The sequence below is a fragment of the Octopus sinensis genome, linkage group LG9 (assembly GCF_006345805.1).
Source record: "Octopus sinensis linkage group LG9, ASM634580v1, whole genome shotgun sequence".
NCBI classification, from domain to species: domain Eukaryota; kingdom Metazoa; phylum Mollusca; class Cephalopoda; order Octopoda; family Octopodidae; genus Octopus; species Octopus sinensis.
In genome coordinates, this window is record NC_043005.1 from 102,403,325 (window position 1) to 102,430,236 (window position 26,912).

Sequence of the window (26,912 nt, forward strand, 5' to 3'; positions counted from 1 at the left end):
GAAGAAAAATCAGAGAAAATATCTTTATCAATAAATTCCATCCCAAGCTAAATAAACAATAATACTAACACACAGAGGTACTATTTCTACTCCTACGACCACTACCATTAGCAACAACAATACTAACGGTGCGCATTATAATGATAGGCGGCAAGCTGGCAGAAACGTTAGCACGCCGGGCAATATGCGTAGCCGTATTTCAGAATGAACATTTAATATTCTATCATTTCATTAAATTATATTATAAGATTCTAAATAAAATGCGAAAATCAAAGTTGGAATTTCGTTGAGTAATATATTCTTCTATGAACAATCATACACACCCAAGTATATATATATATATATATATATATATATATATATATATATGTGGAGAGAGAGAGGGACAGAGAGAGAGAGTTAGACATATAAGAAAACGTATATATACATACTCACATACATGCGCACGTAAGCTTTTGATATATATATATATATATAATATATATATGTGTGTGTGTGTGGAGAGAGAGAGAGGGGGAGGAAGAGGGAGAGAGAAATAGGGGAAAGAGAGAGATGGAAAGAAGTTGGTGGGTCGTAGTGAACGTGACTTATGACGCAGCAAATATAACGCCTCGCTGTCATTACTTTAAGTCATCCCCAGTTCGACCTTTCACTTTATTATGATTCTACTGATGACAAAATAGGTAACCCTAAAGAACAGTTTTCTTAACTTATATACTATTTAAAAAACCTGATCTTTTGCCATATGTTCTGTATCGAACGTTTGCATACATAAGGGTGTATGCGCACGCATACTTATATATTTGCACTAATGCATTCCTATATGTCTGTGTGTATGTGAATATTAGTCTGTGTGTGCAAATGAGTTGTATGCTTTTGCAAATTTCTGTGACTGTTCGTCTATGATCGTAAATTTGCTTTTCTTTATAGATTTCCAAGAGCTACATGTAGAATGAACCATCAAAAGTACTTAGAAAATATTGGAAGAATATTTTAATATTTCCAGGGAGTATTCCTTACCCAAATCCGCAAGCTTACGCCATTAACCTTATGCTTCTTTCATTTGAGATATGAAAGTGAAGAAGAAATAGAGAAGTATAGAACGGTTCAGGCTCTGACTGGCACGTACGGACGCACACTTATACGCAGAGATCAGAAGCATTTACACACGTATACCAACAGAAGACGCACGTGTATGCACAGATGCACGTACACACATATATAGCTATCAAGAATTATTTTCTGATTTCTAGTATGAAGCATTTAACGTCAAATTCATCCATTTATAATAAGACTAATTTTGTCACGTCTGATGGTCCATTATATTTGGGACAAGCGATAGATTTTATTTTTTATTTTGCATATTTCGTTTAAGAGATGATCACTACTAAAGGGTGTAAATGAGATAAAATTCTTTCTTTCTCTCTTTCAACCTCTCTTTCCCGTTTTACTCTCACCCATCCTCTATCCCTCTCACTTATTCACTAATAGCCCAGCCAAAGACTTCCTGAACCCCATCACTCATACTAAAACGTTCTATTGAAGAATATGTTGTCAAGTACCCGATGGTTTCATCTATCTCTGATAGGTAATGAGACACTTGAGATAGAGATATAGAGGCAGAGAGATGGTGATATAGTCACACACTCGAACACATACACAAATGCACACATATATAAACACACACACTCACACACATATATATCCTCTCTATCTTTCTCACGTCAAGGGGGGGGGGAAGAGAGAGGTAGCTATAGAAAGAGAGACAGAGTGTGAGAGAGAGAAAAATGCTGAGAAAGAGATAGACAGAGCTGAAACGATAGACTAGGTGTAAAGAAGAGAGCGTGGGCGGCAAGGCGAAGGTGTGCGTGGGCGTCAAGTGAAATGTGTGCCTATTATTGTCAAGTGCTGAAGTTAATGATAACGAATTCGGTTCGAGCTGATTTTTGTTCGTTTTTACTTTAAATTCATGAAATGAAGTGCTCCATCCCGTAAACCTCTTCACTCACAACCCCGCTTTATTCTTGCGTCGCTACTGTGTTGCTGTGATGCTGATTACTGTCAGTTAGTTTCTCATCACATATATGCACTTAATAAATGACTAAATTTACAGATCTGTCTACACGAAAATAAAATAAGGAATAAAATAATTTAAACTAAAACTAGAAAAAAAACAGCAACGTTTTCTTAATAATATTTTATATAAATCATTTATATAACGATAGGCCGCTACTGCCACATACTCATTGAACAACTTTGCTCTCGAGTTTCATAAAGTACATTCCCTTCATGTTTATGCACAACTTTATCTCTCTTACCGTTCGTTATTTTCCTCTTACTCCGCCTCCTACTCCTCTGTTTGGTCCGAACACAGATTCAGTTTAGTACAAAAATGAAAATTTGGAACGATATGACATTTAGCTTGTTTACAAGAGATGTTATTTTTAACTAATTTGTATATAGTCTCTCAGTCCATACGAATGTAAGCACCTACATAGGTCGTACATACATACGTTACAGACGTACAACAAAAAGGTATTGAATTCATTTGCATCGATACAAGACACTATTCATATTTTCCTCGTAAAGATGTTGCCATTAATATAAAGCTTCATAAAAAAAGTTGAACCGGGTATATACTGCGAATTAATATTAAGAAGCGCGGTTTCTAGATAACATCGTCGCAGTAACCAAGTAACAAAATTAAACCTTACAAATAATAGGCGGGTTACATGTTGAGGTAAGAAATTGAGGTTAGCTATAGCAGAACTATCAACGAAAGATTTCAACTGAAGCAAGCTTATATATTTCTTTACTACCCACAATGGGCTACACAGAGAGAGGACAAACAAGGACAGACAAACGGATTAAGTCGATCCCATCGATCCCAGTGCGTAACTGGCACTTAATTTATCGACCCAGAAAGGATGAAAGGCAAAGTCGACCTCGGCGGAATTTGAACTCAGAACGTAGCGGCAGAAGAAATACCTATTTCTTTACTACCCGCAAGGGGCTAAACATAGAGGGGACAAACAAAGACAGACAAACGGATTAAGTCGATTACATCGATCCCAGTGCGTAACTAGTACTTTATTTATCGACCCCGAATGGATGAAAGGCAAAGTCGACCTCGGCGGATTTTGAACTCAGAACGTAGCGGCAGACGATATACCTATTTCTTTACTACCCACAAGGGGCTAAACACAGAGAGGACAAACAAGGACAGACAAACGGATTAAGTCGATTTTATCGACCCCAGTGTGTAACTGGTACTTATTTAATAGATCCCGAAAGGATGAAAAGGCAAAGTCGACCTCGGCGGAATTTGAACTCAGAACGTAGCGGCAGACGAAATACCGCTAGGCATTTCACCCGACGTGCTAATGTTTCTGCCACCTCGCCGCCTTAACTGAAGCAAGCTTATATCAATTCAGCAGAGAGTTTAGGAGAGATTAGTCGATTGTTTACAAGATGAGAGTCAAACGCTATTATTCCACCTGCTCATATTTTGTGAAAATTCCTTGTACCAGCAAGTTACATGTGTAGAAAAGAAATACGAAGCTCAAACAGCAAAATAAAGAACCGTAAGTTTAGAGTATAAACAAGGCAATACAATGTTACCAAATACATGAATCACAGGCAAGGGAAAACAGAAAGAAAGAAAAAGAAACATTGATAATATAAAGATAGAACTGCCACGATTAAGTGAACATGCGGAAGCTTTGAACGAATTTTTACAAATGAGTGAAGCGATTGGAAACTTCTCACAAAGCAACATTTACGAATAACTTCACTTCTATGATCAAACCGCTACTTGAAAGATCATTTATAACACAAATGAAAAACCTGCTGTTTTCATATTTCATGTCAGTGAGAAATGCAAGGCTGACACATTCACAAAACAGAAACTGAAATACTTAGGTTTTGGAGCTGGAAAGTCCTTGTTTAATCATAAAAAATATATTTAACAAAGCTAACTGGTATTGCAAAAACACCACAACAACCTGCCATTTATAAAACAAATATAGCAAAATGTTGCCGAGACTTCGTTAGCATAAATATTATTTATTACACTATATGAGCCGCTACGTGCTAATAAAACACTGAAAGTTAGGTATGTTACGCAAAAATGTTAATATAGGCGCCGGAGTGGCTGTGTGGTAAGTAGCTAGCTTACCAACCACATGGTTCCGGGTTCAGTCCCACTGTGTAGCACCTTGGGGAAGTGCCTTCTACTGTAGCCTCGGGCCGACCAACGCCTTGTGAGTGGATTTGGTAGACGGAAACTGAAAGAAGCCCATCGTATATATGTATATATATATGTATATATATGTGCATGTGTATCTATATGCTTGTGTGTCTGTGTTTGTCTCCCCACACCATCGCTTGACAACGGATGCTGGTGTGGTTACGTCCCCGTAAATTCGCGGTTCGGCAAAAAGAGACGTATAGAATAAGTACTAGGCTTACAAAGAATACGTCCTGGGGTCGATCTGCTTGACTAAAGGTGGTGCTCTAGCATGGCTACAGTCAAATGACTAAAACAAGTAACAGAGTAAAAGAGAGTAAAAGAGTAAACGACTTGAAAATTCCAAGAAAGATGGGTATGTGTATAGGCAAAGTAAACTACCAAGCCCTCTTATGCCTTACCTTTGACAGAAGAGTAGTTACCTTATCCAGCTAAAGAGAGAATAATTAATAATCATTGTTGTTACATGGTGCAAGACCCGATTACTGGTGGGTAGGTCAGTTAATGGATTATTAGTAAATGGATTATTAGTAGTTAGTGGATTATATTGGTCCTAGTGTTTAACTGGTGCTTCTTTTGTCGACTCTGAAAGGAATGAAAGGTGAAGTCGACTTCGGCGCCATTTAAACACAGAGGATGAAGGTGGTTGTTATGCCGGTAAGCATTTTTCCGGCACGATAAAGATTCTACCAGGTACCGGCCTTACAGACCAATTAATAGTAGTAATAATGTGATTAGCGCAAATCTATAACTGTAAATTACTAAGGGAATTCCGAAAGCTTTATCTACAACCAAATTCCATCTTTGTAAAATGCTCAAGTTATACAAGAACTTTAAAAAAACAAAGGAGATTAACATTTTAAAACATATTTCTGAATATGCGGAAACAATATATATTTATTCAGCTTTTACTGCCATACACCAATGTTTACAATTAATTCATTTCACCAACTGATTCCTTATGTAAATCCCCAGGCTACGAAGTCGAGTGAAAGAACAACGAACAGGCTGTATTAGTTTAACGCTCAGAGGAATCAAATAACAATTCTTTGACGTTTCGAGACTTGGCTCTTCTAAAGAAAGGTTAGATAAAGAGAGAGAAAAGAGATGGGCCGGTGGCGATGGAATTACACAAAAGGCCATTGAGGTACCCTTTTATTTTCGCGCATTTCCGCAATATCCATGAATTAATATTTGTTTAATCTTGTATATATGTGTGAGTGCAAGATGCAGAACAATAAATTTAGCTCTTTTTAAAAATAGTTTTATAAACTATACATATAGTACTAAATATAAAATAAAACAAAATTATTTAGTATATCGACTCACACCAGTAGAAATACGAAGAAAATTGACTTATGGTTCATAATGATATACGAAAAAAGAACAGAAAAAATATTCCACAGAAGGCCAATGGGCTTCAGCTGGACCCCAATGACCATATTGTATTCTATAATATCTATATGACTGGAAATTTTTAACTCAAAATTTATATGTGCATATATATATATATATATATATATTCAAATGTCTGTGTATTTTGTTCATTTTATAGTTATATTTATGATTATAACTTAACATTTGTACATTATAATCTCTGACGAAGCTTTACCTCAATCCCCTTGAGTAATATAGGTAGAATGAAGTATTTTTTATCTATTAGCTGAAACAGCTGTAAGTTATTTTACCAATTTATATTCATGTTTTATTAGAATAATAACCGGTATCTTTATATATTAGTATATCTTATATTTATATCTCGTATGCAAAGAATAATATGCTATATGTATGTATCTTATAATTATCAGTTTAATAAATAAAAAAGTTAACATTCCGATGTCCAAAAGTTGATGAACTACCTATTGTTCTCCTCCATTTTCTTATTTGCTACATGAATAATGGTAAAATATCTCTTTACCTTCACCCATTTAATACACTAGGTAATGTAATTACAATGCAATAAAAAACACTTGTGTATTAATAATTGGGTATTCTACCAGCAGTATATTGGATACATGTTATCCCTTAGTTGGTTGGATTCATAACCCCTAACTTTCTTGGAGCTTATATATATATATATATATATATATATATATATATATATATATATATATATATATATATATATATGTATATATACTTTATTTAAAGCAGCAGAAAATTCAACAAAACCTGTTACTCTGAGATTCACGTTGCAACGTAAAACTCAGAGTAACAGGTTTTGTTGAATTTTCTGCTGCTTTAAATAAAGCACATTACTCTACCACTGGTATTTGAGTACTCTTTTCTCCACCTTGTTTCACATTTATGTGTTTCCTCCGGTATATGTATATATATATATATATATGTAGGTCCCGGGTTGAGTCGGGGTTAACCACACTAAATAAGGTACTCAATACATAGCCGAGTAAATTAATTTATTTTATAGAAGGAGCTTCTACAGGACTAGAACTGTTTCATTCAAAAGAAATCATCAGGAAGCACTGATGCTTCCTGATGATTTCTTTTGAATGAAACAGTTCTAGTCCTGTAGAAGCTCCTTCTATAAAATAAATAAATATATATATATATATATTTATATATATATATATGTATGCATAATTAAATATTATACATAAATATTTTATAAACTCATGTTCACACTGATAAATATATGTGTGTGTATATTCCTCATCCTGTTGAGAAAATACATTTCTAACTATTTCATAACATTGTTGATCGTGACTAAAGTAACTTTGGATGTTAGCTAAAAGTATAGCATTTAGCTCCATGTTTAATTGGGTTTTTCTTATATAATTGCTATTCGGGGCGCACACACACACGTGCAAACATGTACACCTATATGAGCGTGAGTGATTGCGTTCATCCTTCTTCTTCTTCTTCTTCTTCTTCTCTTCTTCTTCTTCTTCTTCTTCTTCTTCTTCTTCTTCTTCTTCTTCTTCTTCTTCTCTCTCTCTCTGTATGTATGTGTGTATATATGCGTGTTTGTGTGTTTGTGTGTATAGTATTCCTATATCAGACCACGCTTAATGGTTGTTTCTATTGGCTTTTATGTATTGTCACTAATAGGCTGTTTTCATAAACTAAATGAGGTTGATTTAACTGTCTACACTATAAAGTACAAGGTAATATCAACTGAATTATAGACCCCCATTACAGTTCATTAGCTAATGCCTGTTGCATATCTAGCATTCCTTAATAATATATTTTATTGTACAAGAATCATTTTGATCTATTCATATGAAGGTTTATCTCTTTGAATTCTTGTCTAATGCATGTCTATTTTTACTTGGCTTTCTACATTTAATGATCGTGTACATTTTGATAATTTCATAACCTTCCACAGTATCATTTCTCTCTCTTTCTCGTACTATAGTTTTATTGGATTTGTATCAGTTTTTTTTTTTAATTAAAATGTTTCCTGGAAATATAATGCAATTTCTCCTGAACCTTGTTACATATTATTTTGGCTCTGTATATCGTCTTTTTATATATTCTATTGAAATTGTTTTCCACCTTCCTTTGCTTTAAAACACTATCTATGGCGGAAGATAATTTATTACGTTCACAAAATAATATACATATGTAGATGAAAAAAAGGAATTTAGACTTTTCCAGCATTTTCGTTTCATATTAAAGGTGAAGAACGTGAACTCACCTTAGGTTACAAATAATTTTATTTTATGACTCGATACCAGATTTTGCATTTGTGATATTTCTGTTTCTTTTGGGATGTTGGTTTGCTATATCTGGTTCTGCTGATTATATTTCTCATCACTAATACACCTGAAAGCCATAGTGTATTACTATGAATATTGCATTTTCACTTGAAGTAGGAACAATCAAGCCTGCAAATGTCCTGAAATGATCCTTGCAGAATTAGATGCCAAATTATATAAAGCAAGCTTTAAGCTCTCTAACATAATTATACAAATATAACCAGCTTTAAATAGAAATAGTGGTACATACAGGTCGTCGTCGACTTACGACCTACTCGACTTACGACGATTGGCGCGGCAGCTCCCGTCACCAATAATAAATAGTCCAGTTGAAATCTAATGGGTTTAATTTCTTAGAAATTAACCCGTTTTACAACCGCCTTCTCTAGCTTTGGTTATCGATCACCACTGTTTTTTCCCAAGAGTTGGATGAATATCCTGTCGCGGAGACATCGAGGTAAACTTGTATTTGTTTATAAGACGACTGCTTGAAACTATGATTTTTTTTCTAATGCCAGTATAAGAATATAATACAGAATGCTGTGTGTGACGTTTCACCTGAGAATGAAACTTAATAAGGTAAAAATATAAAACAAAGCTCTGTATAGGTCAATACATGTCTGACAAATGTGCCGAATAACTCATTTATCTAGTCTTTTTGAATATAATACAGTTCAGTTTTTCACGGATTCTTTTTCATAGGATAATTAAAAAAGAAAGAGAGCTTCTTCGGGTTTGTAGTAGATCCGACATTTGTAGAAATCAGGAGAAAATAATTACAGTGAATGGTTTGTTGCATGTTAGGATTTAGATCAATGTACGTATCTTAGATATAAGACTTTGGTAAAAGATTGATCCAATAGAAAAGGGAGTGGATTCATGAAGTTTTACTTGTAGTGCTTTACATGATACTTTTCTTGTAGTGCACCTCTCTCCACTGCATATTCTAAAAACATTTGTACTGTATTTCAGGAGAAATTGTAGGAAGCAACGCTTTAAGATGCTGGGTTATTCTCTGACAAATCTCTCCTGAATTCTTGCAACAGTGTAGATTTCTCTGAATGCACCCTAATATCTGTCTAATTTTATTAAACCGGATGATTAAATGGGTCTACCACTGTAGAGAATTACATAGAGAAATTTTTAATAAGGAATTATATTAGAAAAAAGGACAATACAGCAGTAAGACGAGGAGGAATAAGTGTAAAAAGTGATAGAGAAACACTGAATGGTGTTATGCGTCATAGTCAATTGAAGCATAGCGTTGTGTGGGACTTTAGATACCTATTTCTTTACTACCCACAAGGGGCTAAACACATAGAGGACAAACAAGGACAGACAAACGGATTAAGTCTATTATATCGACCCCAGTGCGCAACTGGTAATTAATTTATCGACCTCGAAAGGATGAAAGGCAAAGTCGACCTCAGCGGAATTTGAACTCAGGACGTAGCGACAGACGAAATACCGCAAAGCATTTCGTCCGGCGTGCTAACGCTTCTGCCCGCTCGCCGCCTTGGGACTTTAGATACCATCGTTCGTTGAATGCTAATAATTCTTACTGTTTGTTAAGTATATCTACAGTTATTCATAGATTATCATGTTTTGCATTACCACCAAATGAAAGTAGCAAAACAGCTGCAGGAATGGTGGTGGTAGTCGTACTAGTTGTAGATGTTGCTATTATTGTAATAGTAGTAGGGGCGACTGTGGTAGTTGTAGTGATGGTGGCTGATGGGCATTGTGTGGGTAGGTGTGTTCCACACGTTATCTAATAAAAATCATGTGTCAACGAATTCATAATATAAGATGATAGTGGTGGTAATGATGATGACAACGCCACCGATGACTACGATGATGAGGAGGAGGAGGACAACGTTGAGGAGAAATATGTCCGTGAAACTGGCATGGACAGTTTTCGGCAGTGTTTCGGCAGTGGTGATGGTGTGGCGTTAGTGACTGCAGTAATGTACGTGATGTTGATGTCGTTGTAGTGAAAATGGCGGATGAAGGTATTGTATTATTCTCAAGAATTTATATATATATATACATTCTTTCTGTAGTGTTTGCGATAATAAAGAGAAGGAAGCAAGCTGAACTAAAAAAGACAAAAGCAAAAACATAATCTGTAGCTACATAAACTGGATTTTATCAACTTTCACAAATCTTGAGAATAACATCCTTTTCTTAGCGCTGTATGAATATGTTAGATATGTAAGCATATAGACAATCATGTGAAATACTATAGGAATATCTTCGTGTTTCGAAAATCACAAAACATCTTCGTATATAATATCTTTTATTTTCTGTCTACGCAAGACGCTTGTAAAATGAAACTTCTTTAAGGCGCCATGTTTTAGGAAATACTTTAATTCCGATATATTCTTTATGGATTTAAGTATATGATATTCCTAGTGGACAATGTACAATATTGCATCATGCCATTTTTGGTTTTATATTGCAGTTGCTGGTGTAGAAAGAGAAAGAGAGAGAGATGAAATATGATGTAGAAGTAGAGACAGTATTTTGCAAGCGAATCAATTTCGTATCAACAGAAGTTCAGCAATATGTATATGTGTGTGTGTGTGTGTGTGTGTTTGTGCGTGTGTGTGTGTGTGTGTGCATGCGTGCGCGCGTATGTGCATTTATGCGTGTATATGTGTGTATATGAATGAGTATATACATATATGTGTTTTTATGTAGTTATCAATAAAACATATACGTATCTTTGTATATTAATGCACACAATAACAACACGTCCACAAACCTCTCATACATACACACACCTTCATTGACATAAACTCTTAAATTTATCAAACAAAAAGCTCTTAAATTTATCAAATTCAAAACCAATAGATTTGCTCCTCCATTCCCTATACCAATCCGACGTAAACTTTATTTTATTCCACTGTGATCTTCAACATAACTACTTTGCTGGCCTTAAAAGTCTTTACTCACAAACTACAAAGCCACTACAGACTTGATGCACGATACATCACTTCATCCTTGTTCTACTCTCTGATCATAGCCATTTCCCACAAAAACTGTTTTAATAACCTGAATTCCTTCCTCAAAGTTAAATCTGTAAACCTTTCCCCCGTTTCGTTTTAATTGCTACCTAAACCTAGCCCACCATACAGCAACAATTTGCTGACTTATTTGTTTTAACTGGTGGCAAAAATTAGAAATAATATAATTTTTCAAACAGATATATGCACCCTTACCCACATTATCACACGCTCGAATATCCATGCGAAATAAAGAGGAAAACTACCAGGAAATAAAAGCATAAAACTCCCCCACGAATAGAAACTCCTCATCAACAGAGTATTATTCCCCTCTCTGACAAATCCATTCCATAAAAGTGTTTGCGACTATTTCCCGAAATCTCAGATTTCTATCAGGAAAGAAATTATTAATTAATCACTTTCAGAGAATGATACTTAGAAAATCTACCATTAAAGTTTACTCTGCGTACGTAAAGAGATCTTTCTAAAGTTGTAACCGATGTTGGAGGACGTCACGAAGTACTTCACGAGCATCACAACTAATGATTTCAAAGGAGGATCTACGCAACACATTCACTCTTTCGGGCGTAGTTTGCAAGGAAACCTTCCTCTCCCAGTCCCATTTCATCGGCAGAGTTCGAGACCAATGGCACAACTTTCCCAACAACAAATGAAGCATCCTTGATAAGATTTCATGGCGCATCCTTACGCACCCCAAGTTTGTTATTATCAACAGTGCCTACTCATAAGGGGGTGGTCTAGCTTTTCAAAAGCAGGATACTTCCTGTTGATAGTTGGTAAGATTTCAGCAGTTACAGGGATAGGGTTAGAGACTATGGATATGTGATTGCTTCTGTTGAAATGTGCAATATAGGTGACTATACTATCACAAAATGAAAAGGTGATCTTGAATTTGTGAATATTAAAATGTTCATAATGCCTACAGTATCCTAGAAATGTTGTGGAAATAGTGACAAGAAGCTTCTGGATGCCTTAGTGGATAGACATAAACACGCATTCACACTCACACGTATATAGAGGAAGAAAAAGTGAAAGAACCAAGCATCTATAATTCTTATTTGTCAACAGAATACATATGTTACTTAGCGTATTTTTTGTGGTGTTCTATTAATACTGCTTGTCCGAATGAATTCAAATCACGTTAGTTTTATAATCAATTAATTCTGAACAAGAAATAGTGAAATATTTCAGCTAATAGTTACTGTTTAATGTATTAATTAACTGAAAAGTTCAAGCGATAGCTGAAATTCCGTTATGATGTAGTATGGCAATATTCGGTATATTGTAACGCATTTTCAGAGTAATAAACATGATTGTTTATGCGATCTTCTGTGTGTAGTCATCCTATTATGTGGAAGTATTTCTTATTCTATTAATAGAGGTAACCTCCACCTACGGGAGATTGCAGACAATTCTTTCTGAAAGAACACCCGGCAGGTCTAATCAAAGAAGAGCGCACTGGATAATATTGTTCGCGATACAATGACTCAGGAAGAATTGATAAGGATCATGAATATGACTGTGAACAAGCACCTCAGGGGAGAGTTACACATTGTAAACATCCACACAAAATGTACACAAGAAACATCCGACTGAACGTGATCGCTATAGTTCGAACGTCTTTCATCACACACAAAAAAATAATAAAATGAACAAGAACAATAATCAAATCAATACCTGCAGCTAAATAATTTTCCATGGATAAAATGAGGTCAGGTCTCTAAAATATCAATAATAATTCTTTCTAAAATAAGCACAGGGCTTGAGAATTGATAAAGAATTTTTCATTATATCAACCTAAGTACCAAACTGGTGCGTTATCTTATCGTTCCTGAAGGGATGAAAGTCAAAGTGAACATTTGAACTCAGAATGTAAGCAACCGAAAGAGATTGCAGAAAATGTATTTGTCCGTTGCTATGAATCTGCCTGTGGAGGTGCGTGGCTTAGTGGTTAGGGCGTCAGTATCATGATCGTAAGATTGTGGTTTCGATTCCTGGACCGGGCAACGCGTTGTGTTCTTGAGCAAAACACTTCATTTCACGTTGCTCCAGTTCACTCAGGTGGCAAAAATGAGTAACGTTGCGTTGGACTGGCGTCCCGTCCAGTTGGGGAACACATACGTCATTGAAACCGGGAAACCGGGCACATGAGCCTGGCTAGGCTTTAAAAGGGTGCATTTATTTTATTTATGAGTCTGCCTCACTTATACTCTTCCTTCGAAACATTTGTCAAAGTTCAACCCACCATTGTAACCAAGCTAAATATTTGTCAGTTGAACAAAAGCCCACTTTTTATACAAATATTTTGTTGTACTTTTTCTTCCTTTCCAGGTTATCCATCTTCAAAACAATCCAAGCTCAAAACTGTTCCTGTTTTGTATCCAGAATCTAATTTTATTTTGAAATTTGAGGGATATTTGTCTGCTAATTTTAGCAAGAGGAGCACATATTTCAAGTATTTATTCCTTAGCGCATCCCTGTCAATTGTTCTTTCCCATGGCAACCATTTAATATTTAGCAATCTTGATAATATTGCATAATATTATTAACATTGATAAATCTCAATAATATTTAATAATATTTAATGATATTTAATAATATTTAATAATATTTAATAATATTTAATGATATTTACATGATACCCATGTAAAATAACCGAATCACTAGCATTTATGTATCTTATACCCATAATAGAGGAGATAACAACAGTGAATATATAAGCAAGTGTGCATTTTGCACGAAAAGCCAACATGAGATTTTCTCTCATGGTATCTACTGCACTATACTCTAGTCCAATGGAACATCTATGTCTAAGTGGAGATAACAATTACCTCACGGTTTTATTACTGCCCCTGTCGCTAATGTTTATTTTTACCATCGTGAAGAGAACGTATGCTTCGTAGCTGGGATAGGACGTACGCCATCAGATTTATTGGTCTGTGCTATTTGATCCGTTTCACAGAGGTTCTGAGTTCAAATCTTGCTAAAGTCAACTCCCCGTGTCATGACTTCGGACTGGTTTTGTAAAGCACTCATCCAGAAGGTTGCATAAATTTTCATTGTTACGACCCCTGATCGACCGAAATGGCAAAGATTTTTTTCGAACTCGTAGGCAATCAGGAAAATCATTGTACATTACTAAATCCCAACATATTTTTATTATGATTGTAGATGAATTTCTTTTGTGTTTGATCTTTTTTGACCCTAACCAAATCGCAGTATATTTATATAGATAAATGTATATATTTCATGTTTATTGAATGCATAATGCAGGTCTGTTCTGGTGTTATGATAACATCAAGTGTATTTCTTTATAAGCTCTCTCCAGTTTTGTTCACCAATGCGTGCTTACATGTGTTGCAATGTAACGTGTACCAGATAGATTTTTACAAATTTTTATATTTTCTCATTTCCACGGGGAACCTCTAATAATAACAAACTCCGAGTGAAAGTTCGGTAAACAACAACGACGACGATGACGACGACCACCACTACCAACGCCCCCTACCACCACTACTACTACTACTACTACTACTACTACAAATAATAATAATAACAATAATAATAACAATAATAATAATAATAATAATAATAATAATAATAATAATAATAATAACAACAATAATAATAATAATAATAATAATAATAATAATTCATAATAAACTTCCTACATAATTGATTTTGAGGTGAGAAAGAAGATGAGAGATGAGATTTAATAATTTCTCTAGAATTATTAGTGTAAAAGTAAAATATAACTAAACGAACCGCATGAGAAAGTTGAAAGGAAAAAAAAAAAACTGTAGCCACTAAAATTAGAAAAAGTGAAAACAAATAATTTTCCAATTCTCTGTAAGTTTATTAGGAAATAACGTAATAACATGTCGGTTTTACGATAAAATCTCGCCTTATTAAAAATCATGGACCAACATAGTTCCGCCACTTATATTAACTTGTGGTTATCAGAAATGATATTAATGAATTGCTTTCCTTGGCAGTTAATCACATTCATCCATTTCAAGAAGATATAAAACAAATAAATAATAAATAAATAAATATATAAAATAACGATCCGATCGAATTATAATGAATTTTTGGCGTTTCACATATTCGAAGCGGAGCATTACAGGTTCTATCATTAGATTATGTCATATAACGTTTACACATAGAATTTTATATGTATCATTATTTTTTGGTTTGTTCTAAACCGAATGACTTAATGCATAGCTAATCAATTTATCTACGAAGATTATGTTTTGTAGTTCATTAAATGCAGTAACGATGAAAATAATATGTAATGGTTTCCGTCTCATAAAAATGAAATCAATCTAGTATTGCAGGTTCCAATATACACATATATATAGACCTGGATATACCTGCATAGGCACACTTTTCTCAATATATATATGTGTGTGTATGTTTGTGTGTGAGTATATATATAGATTTATATATGTATATTTATAAATTTGTGCATATATGTATATAAATTTATGTATATTTACATGTATGTATATATAAATTGATATATGTAATATATATATATATAAATTTGAATATATATATAAGTATGTAAATATATATTTATATGTAAATATACATATATATATATATATATACGCATATATACATGAATTTATATAAATATGTAAATATATATATATATATATAAATGTATGTGTATGTAAATATATATATATATATATGTATATATATAAATCTATATGTATATATAAATATACAAATACATATATAAATTTATATATATATATATAAATGCATAAATATATCAATATAAATATATATATATATGTGTATATGTATATATGTGTATATATATATATATATATATATATATATATATATATATATATATATATATACACAAATAGGCGCAGGAGTGGCTGTGTGGTAAGTAGCTTACTAACCAACCACATGGTTCCTGGTTCAGTACAACTGTGTGGCATCTTGGGCAAGTGTCTTCCGCTATAGCCCGGGCCGACCAATGCCTTGTGAGTAGATTTGGTAGACGGAAACTGAAAGAAGCCTGTTGTATATATATGTGTGTATGTGTGTGTGTGTGTGTCTGTCCCCCTAGCATTGCTTGACAACCGATGCTGGTGTGTTTACGTCCCCGTCACTTAGCGGTTCGGCAAAAGAGACCGATAGAATAAGTACTTGGTTTACAAAGAATAAGTCCTGGGGTCGATTTGCTCGACTAAAGGCGGTGCTCCAGCATGGCCGCAGTCAAAGAACTGAAACAAGTAAAAGAGTAAAAGAGTAAGAGTATACATATAAATATATACATATATATTTATATATATGTTGTGTATATATAAATATATATAAGTATATATATATATAAATATATATATGTATGTATATATATATACATTTAAACATAATTATATATATGTTTACATATATAAATACATATATATACATACATACATATATTCATACATTCATATATATATATATATATATATACATACAGATCATGAAAACATCATCTTGCTCTTCTCCACATTCGTTAGGCTCCACTTCGAATACTGGTGCCCATTGTGCGCCACAAGTTATAAGATCGAAGTACCACAAATATCAATCACAAACAAATGACTAAACAGCTGGAGCTCTATTCTATGCAACACCGCCCTGAGCGATGCATTATTTGCACCATGTGGAAAATATTACACCAATATTATTCAAAGGATATCGGTACTATGTTTACACTTCACCGAAAACAAATTCCCCGTGCAATGCGTCCCCTGCAAAGGTCGAGATCACATCACATAATAACATTGCGACACAATTTCTTCACTGCAAATTATCCTGCACTTTTCAATGTTATCTCGAGAAAATTTAAGTTAGAATGAAACCCCACGACTTTCGAACATTTCACAAGGCATTGGTCTGCCCGACGCCATAGTAGAGACGCTTCATCAAGGTGCCACGCAATAGGATTGAACCCAGAACCATGTGCTTGTTAAGCAAGCTATTTACTATACAGCCACTTCTGTGCGTATATATGGTGCATTAAATTAGTTTAAAATGTTGACACAGACTAGGAAATTCGGAGTCGATTGCATTGAAGCCAATGCTGAACTGCTTCTATCTTATCGACCTTGAAAGAACGAAAAAGAAACTGAATTCGGTGGAATTTGAACTCAGAACGCAATGCCGGATTAAATGCCACTAAGTATTTTTCCCGTGTGTTAAAGATTCTGCCAGTTCGCGCCCTTACGTGCGTGTAATGCTGACATCTCTACTAAATGTATCATGTTTGTGTACATGAGTTGAGGATTAGAAGAAGAGGTGTTTATTTCATCATACAGGAATAACTATTTCGCTGATTTGTAGATGCAACCTTTGGTTTTTAAAATGCGTAAATAGTATTTCAAATTCATCGTTCTATAACTCAGCAACTCTCTGGTTTCATTTCCAGCATGTTTGTCAAAGTTTTATTAAACAAAACCTGGTAGATGTAGCTGCATCGTAGATTATACAACGTCATTTATACTTGAAAATGGCTGGCACGAATCAATTGCTTAAGAATATCTTTTAACGTTTGTGGTGTGAGGAAGTATATATTACCTAACTATTTTCATTGCAATCATATAGAGATTTCAATGTTTCTATTAAATTATTTACAAAATATAATTTAGGAATCGTTTTAAAACATTACTCCTTTGGGTATAACATCTCCGTTTAGATGTACGAATTCAACCGTTTTTATTGAATTTTATTGCAGTCATTTTTCATAGTAATTTCTCAACACTTTCTAAAGTACACAAACACAAATATAAAAATAAAAACAAGCAATTTGTTATTTTGAAAAAAAAAAGAAATGAAAACAGAAAAGAAAAAATATAGAAACGAAAAACCACAATTCGAGTATAAAACAAAACGAAAACAATATTTAAATGAATTATTTGGTTTAAATTATTTTAAGGTAGATGAGAGCAGTGAAATCTTTCTTAATAATGGTAATATCCACTGGAGGCGGGGTAAGCATAATATATGATTTGATTTATTATGGTTGTCCTATCTTTGGATAGAAAGATGAGATTTGGATGCAAGGTAAACGAAATGTATTTAGATATCGAAAGAAATCGTAATTCAAAAAATAGATTAATGATATCACGCCTCTCATCTCCAGAGATTTCTCTTGCTCTGGCTATTAGCCAATATTTAAAACTACCTTTTATATTTGTGTAGTCTTTGCACAGACGCAGACTTGCCTTCATAATACAAGCACACACACACACACACATATATATATATATGAAAGACGCAAGCACTCAACCATCTCAAGAACCTCAACCGTATCGATTTCAATCGCGTCCGATGGTCTACGAACACAATGGTGACAACTCATTCGTTTATTTAAAATGGGACGTAAGAAAGGAAAGAAATTCTTCCTTCCTCACGCAGATGCAAATCAACCTTACATCATGTTTCTCTTTCACTTCTTCCTAACATTTTCATTCCAGCTTTCGGGGCAGAATTTTTAGGGAAGTGAGACACTGTTTCGAATCCATGTTCTGACAATTTTCTTATCTTTTGCGGCTTCTTATTTCTCCATTCAAATACATAGTGAATATAATCTTACTCATAGATTAAAACTAAAGAAGCAGTGTGTCTTGAGTGGATGACATGTTCAGTATACACACGAAACGCTTAGTTACCGTTGAACAAACGTAACCAGGTCACCGTGCTACTTCTTTCAGTAAATCTGGTTTTTATCGCACCCCAAAAATAGTAAAATTTGTGTTTTCCTCGATTTGTCAGATTTTATATAAGATTTCCTAACAAGAGTTTATCAACTTGATAGAGCTTGTACTCCTTCTACTAAAGAGAAATAACACCATTTAAATTGGTGAGTACTTATACAACATCAAGAAACTAGTCTGTGTTGTGCATATATATATATATATATATATATATATATATATATATATATATATATATATATATATTATATATATATATATATATATATATATATATATATATATATATATAAAATAAACAATAAATTTTCAAGTAACGAATTCTTCTTAGAAAAGCGCATATGCACGATGTAACTGATAATAAAGTGAGTATAACGAACAACCTCTCTAACTAGTATTTATTGATAACTAAGGCCTATGAGGTTTTGAACATTGGACGAAAGCGCAACGTAATTAAAAGTAAATTGCTTTAATGTTTTACCTTACGTAGAATTTGATTTCAGCTATTTGGTAGAAACAAAATTTTCGAAAGAGGGTTACAGTTGACTCACTCCACTAAAGCATATTGCTATAATTGCATTTTGACGGAGCGAATAACAAAAGAGTTTATACTATTCAATTTTCTACTGAATATTTACGTCCATCACGAATATATAGACAGGGCAGATACACAAACAATAATGTACGTATATACGTGCGTATGCGAAGATAATCGTAGCAGTAGATTTCATTGGCATTTTTTAGAGTTCATGCTTAACAAAGGCTTGCAATAAATTTCATATTTCAAATATGTAAGTTTAGCGTGTGCAACCATGAACTACATCGTGCTGATATAAAAAGCATAGAGAAGATTACGATGAAGTTTCGGTCACAATGTCTATTAGATAAGGGGTGCAAATCTTCAAGAAAGAATATGTTCCCAGGAGCAACGGTTGAGTTATTCACTATAGTATTGTTCAACAGTACACATTCTACTGAATAGTGCCTTGAATTCTAATATTTTACATTCAAAATTTACATATATCCATATGTCTCTCTCTTTCTCTCTCTCTCTCTTGGTTACGGGTTCAGTCTCTCAGCGTGGAAAATTGGTTATGGGTCTTCTACTATAGACCCGTGCCAACAAAAGCCTTGTAAGTGGATTTGGTAGACGGAAACTTAAACAAACTCGTTATATATATATATACGAGGGACGTTCAATAAGTAATGCCTTTGACCCACTTGCAGTTGGTTGATCTAGCTGAAACTTTGCATGTGCAATTATTTATATATCTATAGAGTAAGTGGCAAATTACAGCTCTGAATGAATTGTGGTTTCTGATTTACAGGTGTTTGAACCGAGTCAAGTGTGAAATGGAGCCTGTTGAGTGTCGAGCAGTGATCCGGTTTTTGTATTTGAAAGGACGCACACCACGGGAGACTTTTGATGAAATGAAAGTAACTTATGGTGATGATGCCCCATCATATGACCTTGTAAAACGCTGGCATCGTGAATTCAAACATGGTCGGAACTCTGTGGAAACAGTTCCCAGATCTGGTCGCCCCCTTCTGCCATTGATGAGGCATCTGTCCGTCAAGTTGAGGCTGCCATTTTGGAAGATCGACGCATAATTATTCGCCAAATAGCCCATGAGGTCAAGATTACTACCGGGTCTGTGGAAACTATCATTCATGGCCATTTGCATATGCAAAAGGTGTCTGCCAGATGGATTCCCAGGTTGCTCACGCCTTTCCAGAAGCAAGAACGCGTCGAGTGCTCGAGGGTGAATTTGGAGATGTGCCAAGAAGATGAGTCAAAATTTTTCAAAAGATTGATTACACAGGATGAAACCTGGGTCCATCACGATGATCCAGAGACCAAAGCCCAGTCAATGCAGTGGAAGCACCGTGACTCACCCCCTCCAAAGAAGGCAAGGGTGCAGCCCTCCGCTGGCAAGGTCATGCTCACAGTCTTCTGGGACCAGGACGGAGTAGTGATGACAGATTTCCTGGCAAAGGGTACCACAATTGCAGGAGCCTATTATGCTTCACTTTTGAGGAAATTAAGAGAAGTTATCAAAATCAAGAGGCGGGGCAAGATTAGCAAAGGCATCCTCCTCCTGCAGGACAACGCTCCGGTCCACAACTCGCTTGTCGCCAGATCAGAAGCACAGGCGTATGGCTATGAACTCCTCCCCATCCCCCCTACTTTCCTGACCTTGAACCCTCTGATTTTCACCTCTTCCCAATCATGAAGTTGTTTTTGAAAGGAAAGCGTTTCCCAGATGATGCAGCCTTGATTTCTGAAGTCACGTTGAGGTTGGAGGACCAAGCTGGGTTCTTCTACAAAAACAGTCTCCAGAGCCGCATGAAACGATGGGAGAAATGCCTAACTCTGAGTGGTTCCTATGTAGAAAATGACTAATAACTGTGCCAAGTTTCGTTGCTCTACTGCTATGGGAAGTGGGTCAGGGGCATTACTTATTGAACGCCCCTCGTACATACATCTATATCTATAAAATTCACTGTGTGTGTATGTGTGTTTCCCCTATGCACGGCCAAACCGCTGGATAAATCTGTACCAAATTTGCTATGGAGGTCTTTCATTACTTGTGGAAGGTTCTAGGACTAGCGGTCAAATTTTGGTACTTGCCCAGATAGGGATCTGTAGCCACACACCCTTACGGCCCTTCCGATTTTTTCAGCGGTATAATATTGTTTCAATTATATTCTTTCACTTTCAATAAGGCTATAATATTGTTTCACTTCCTGAGCGAGTTCCTGTAATTTTATGATTATAATGCATTTATCCTGGTTGGAAGGAGACAATGTATTCGTAGGGTCATGCTTGATCATGTACCTATGTATATAAATTCTTTTCTACTCTAGGCACAAGCCGAAAATTTTGGAGGAGAGGGCCAGTCGATTAGATCGATCCAGTACTTGTACTTAATTCATCGACCTCGAAAAGATGAAACGCAAATTCGATCTCGGCGGAATTTGAACCCAGAACGTAGCGGCAGAAGAAATACCTATTTCTTTACTACCCACAATGGGCTAAACACAGAGAGGACAAACAAGGACAGACACACGAATTAAGTCGAGTATATCGATCCCAGTGCGTAACCGGTACTTATTTAATCGACCCCGAAAGGATGAAACGCAAAGTTGACCTCGCTGGAATTTGAACTCAGAAAGTAGCTGTAGACGAACTACCGCTAACGCCCGGTGTCCTAACGTTTCTGCCAGCTCGCTACCTTACCTATGTATATATATTATATTTACATACATATACAGGTACACACATATATATGCATATATATAAACACACTCCTTGCAAATGTGGGTATTTATATATATATATATATATATATATATATATATATGTGTGTTTGTTTGTGTGTGTGTGTCTGTGTCTGTGTCTGTGTCTGTGTCTGTGTGTTTGTGCGTCAGTGTCTGTGTGTGTATGTGTGTGTGTATTTAGACTGTATTACGTATCTTCTCAAGTTTACAAAAAGATAAAGCAGCACATTTCTTTTGAAAATACTTTTAATTTGCAACCTGAAATGGCCACTGACTTAACACTACTCGTCTAACTAAAAAAGGATTACCCATTGGATGTATTTGTGAGAGGAGTGTTTAGATTTTATGTCAAGTTTAGTACGTAATGGTGTACGCAGAGTGTCTTTATTTATATTTGTGCATTTTTATGTGGTAATGTGTGAGATATGTTATAGACATGTTCATGAGTATAGGGTAAGTTTGCTTAAGTTTGTGTGGACAAACTAGCTTTATTTCAATGTCTATGAAGTTGGTTTATTTGAATTCGCTCTGTATTTAAAATTGTTAAGCTGATTATTAATGGTGCCAACATAAGAAAAGAGCAAATATGTGAGGCATAAACATTTTTGTTAATGCATTTTTCATTTGATGGTCAGTTAGGGATACATGGTGCTGAATAGAGTTGCTTTTATTAAGATACACTTGGTGCTGCGGTTTCGATTATGCATTGAGCGTTTGATGTTTATGCTAGATGTCGCGTACAGCAGGAAAGGATATCATTATATGCGTGCCTATATATAATAATAATAATAATAATAATGATAATAATAAGGGTAGAAATTGATAGTAATCAATTAAAACCAGTGGCTTAGCATATCTTAAAAAAAGTTAAATTTTGTATATATAGTTAATATAAGAAAATGGAGAAGAAATATATTTAATTTTATTTGTATCACGATGAAAACACATTGAATCATGATATACATATAATATTTAAAGGAACAGAATCAACATAAGAAATAAGCATAACAGATACCTGCACATGTTTCGGCCACTAGGTGAACATTGCTTCTGATCATTAGGATTCGAACCATGTTAAATATAAAAGAACCCCACAGTATGACCAGATTTCATCAAGGCGAATGCTTACATAATGGAGTCCACCTAGTGGCCGGTTCGGAAAAATGTGTAGGCACCTTTTATAGTTATTTTTTATGTTGAATCTGTTCGGTTAAATCTTATATGTATAACATTGTTACCCCCGCCTTAGCGATGGCGGCGGAACTGTTTTCAGTCGTGTTTGTTTGTTCGTTTGCCTATAGACAAAATGTCTCAAGAACCGCAAGATGGATTAGAATGAAACTTTCGGGGAAGTCTTGCCTCGTGATTGGCATGATCTGATTAAATTTTGGGATCGATCCGATACCGGACAAAGATTCTAGATAATTTTTCCTTTCTATTTTACCTAAATTTTGAGAGCGGTCGCGTTCATTTTTAGTATTCTCGTTTGTGAGAGCAGTCAAGTTTATTTCAGCTATTCCCATTTTAAAAATCATCTCTGGCTAATCTTTGAAAGGATTTTGGTGTTGGCTTGGCAGAGATTTGTTCTCTATGAGTCCTCGTATTTAATGTTTTCATCGTGATACAAATAAAATTAAATAGTATCCACTATATTTCTTCTTCATTTTGTTATATTAACGTAACACAATATTGGATAGTTTATCACTATATATCGTGGGACTTTCTCTCAATATATCAATTAATAACAACAGTTCATATCCGGATTTTAAAAAACCTAACGAGGAAATTATAGCCAAAATTGGGACTCGCTCTCTCTCTCTCTCTCTCTCTCTTTCTTTCATTCTTTCTCTCTCTCTCTCTTTCTTTCATTCTTTCTCTCTCTCTCTCTTTCTTTCTTTCATTCTTTCTCTCTCTCTCTCTCTCTCTCTCTCTCTCTACATTCGAAACACTCATTGAGTCGAAGCAGGGGCAGCTGATGAAGGCGAATATTCGTTGTATTGTTTGTCTTGTACTCTGTTTTTTTCGTTGTTAAAAAAAGGCCGTTTCCTTGTTTGATTTTGTTTTCGTTTCTTGTTGTGTTCTACGTTTCTTTGTGGTGTCCTGTACTCATATATGCATGTATATATACATATAGATGTAGGTATGTATATATATGTATGTATGCATATGTTCTATTTATTAAATTGTTGTATATATATATATATATAGTTAATCCAAACAAGAAAACACAAAAAACACAACAACGCGAGGACGTGGAACAAATATAGTATTATTGGACGCTCAGGAAAGGAGGAAAGGAGGAGGGTTCAACATTTCGAGCGGAGCTCTTCGTCGGAAAAATAGGAGAAGGAAAGATCCAGAGAAGGGAAGACAGAGGAAAAATATCGCCAACGGTACATACGAGGTCACATTTTGATATGTATATATATAGAGAGAAAGAAAGAGATACATAGAGAGTCAGAAAGATAGATGAAGAGAAAGATAGTTATGGATTGAGATCTCTACCCAAACACACACGCACATATATGCACATAATTATATAAAATATATATAAAACTCGTATTGGTTTCTTAAGTCAGGAAAACGGAGCACTCACCATTAGTTTGTAGAGTGGGTATATATATATATATATACTGGAGAACAAATTACTTATGTAGTGAAAATAATTAAATATAGATCTGAATATCCAATGGAAAATGTGCAGCTTGGGTTAATTTGTACTGGACGTTCGACAGTACACAGCCAGTCAACAAGTTAAAAATTATTTCGTCCTGAAAAGAACATAACCAAACAATAGACATGGCAATCTATTGTCTGTTCAAGTACTTCCAACAATATATTTCTTACATTAGCTGGTGCAGTTAAATTTGCACCTAGTGAAACGTGCTATTGTATAAAATAGCATTTTTGCATGTCTATGCGAGTGGGGTAGAGTGAAGAGTGTGGAAAAGAAAGAGATAAATAGAGAGGTGGTGGTGAAGTAGACAGTCTGCGGAGGGATAAGTGTTTTTTTTTAGTAATGTGGAAATATCTTTATGATAAGTAGTAACAAAAAAAGGTGAAAGGAAAAATAGAGATGAGAAAATGTAGGGATGTGAATGAAGAAGGAAACGTATAAAAGAAGGGGAGGGGTATACGAGTAGCAGGGAATTTGATGTGAGAAGAGGTGGGAAGTTGGGTATGGAATTCAGGATGAATGTAAGAACTGATGAACACTAAGAGTGAAAATGCCAGCATTTAATATTAAGGTGGACACACCCAATCAAATATAATATATTATCTGTCCTGAAATATGCTTGGGAGAAAGCTTGTTGTTTAAAATGCAGTAAGTCACTCGATTGAAATATATTCTTCTTCGTAATTCTTTCCTACACCATTCGGGACCTGTACCTGGTGCTTTTGTTGAGATTGGATGTGCAATTTTTCAACAATGGCCAGTTGGCAACTTTATGATTTTCCGTTTTTTTTTGTTTTTGATTTTGAAAGATCTGGATTTCAAGGGCCGTCTGTTGCTCTTACAAATCACTGTAAACATACCACCAGATTACGTGTTATATTGCAGACATCGTGAAATGTCTTCTGTTCAATAAATAGTAAATGAGTAGAAAAGTCGATGTTATACAGCACCTGGGTTACAAACAGATAGCAGAAAAGAAGCTAATATATATATTGAGATAACTGAACTAACATTCAAAAATCGATTTTATAAACACAAATATTTGTTTTACTTGATAAAAATATTCGCTACGGTTTTATCGAAAATTATGGCTGGTGCGTGAGACAAGTACTTACGAATGCAGAATTATCTAATTGATTGTAGATAAGGCACAACCTTATAGGAAGTGTAAGTTCAAATAAAAAAAACATGCGGTATGAGGTGTTGAGTGAAAATGTGGCCTCATGGCTAGCATTTTGAACAAAACAATTTCCATCTTTTCAATAGTCAAAACTATTGAAAAGGTTGCAAGACAACGATAATATTAGGAAAATAAAAATAAGAAATAAGTGGAAATATTACCGGTGAGTGTGTTAAATTATAAGGTACAAAAAAAATGACTCTCCCCAGACACGACAGAATATGCTTCAGCACACGAACTCATATGAAGAATCTTGCAAACCAAATCCAAAAACGATATATATATATATATATATATATATATATATATATATATATATATATATATATATATATATGTGTGTGTGTGTGTGTAAGTATATATCTATATATACAGATACAGACACAAACACACACACATATATGTGTGCGTGTGTGTGCGTGCGTGCGTATTTGTGTGTGCATTTTTTTGTATGTGTATATGCATATACATAGATGCGCACAAACACATACACTGACACACATATGCGATTATTGATTCAAAGGTAATACTTAACAATGCAAGTCAATGTAGAAAGTTTGACTCCGCTTGCTTGAAATTTAAGACGAGAGCCAGAAGCGAGATGAAAAACGGGAGGAGAGGCAATCGTTTTCTCTTGTATCGCTTGCAAGGTTGTTTTTTTTTTGCTAAAAAGATAAACGTTTCAAAAAGATAAGCGTTAGAATGATAATCGCTTTCTTCATAAGTTTCATGTAACATTTGAAAACTATTTTCAAGAGGCAAGTTCAGCATATTGAGATAATCAACGGAATGATGGTTGACGTATAACTCAGACTACAGGAATTAGGGACCTTTCAGTTGTGCTATTTTAAACAATACTCTACATTTATGCAGCTTTCAAAAATATAAGTACAGCTAATGTTTAATATCTGAGGAAAATTTATTTTGCCTCACACAACGTCTATATCTCCTCTATTACACGACGCATACACATGCACAAACACACGCACACACACACGCACACACACACACACACTCACACTCACACACACACGTGCATGCACACAGAG